Source organism: Limulus polyphemus, unplaced genomic scaffold (assembly GCF_000517525.1).
Source record: "Limulus polyphemus unplaced genomic scaffold, Limulus_polyphemus-2.1.2 Scaffold1077, whole genome shotgun sequence".
NCBI lineage: Eukaryota > Metazoa > Arthropoda > Merostomata > Xiphosura > Limulidae > Limulus > Limulus polyphemus.
In genome coordinates, this window is record NW_013666687.1 from 103,852 (window position 1) to 104,246 (window position 395).

Here is a 395-nt window from a genome sequence, read left to right on the forward strand (position 1 = left end):
TTTAGTAGTTCATTTGCTCGTGCTTATTCCAAACTAGTTTTATTTTAGACTGAGAAATGTGACAGTGACACCAAATGATTGGTGGTAAATTTTGAAAATACGAGTAAACAACTTTAGAATGTAAATATAAATTACTACTAATTCGCGTTTTTTATAATTTTTCTTCACATTTTCTGCTCAAAAAATAATTGTTTCATTTGCTTCGAAGTTATAAATCTCTAACTTTATTTTAGTTCATGATATTATTTATTGATACAAAATTATAATTTCTGGGTGGGTGGTAGCTGACTAGTTGCCTTTTCTCTTGTCCTGTTAGGACGCTCGACTTGCAATCTGCGGGTCGCGGGTTCGCATCCCCATCCCACCAAATATGCTCGCCCTTTCAGCCGTTGGGG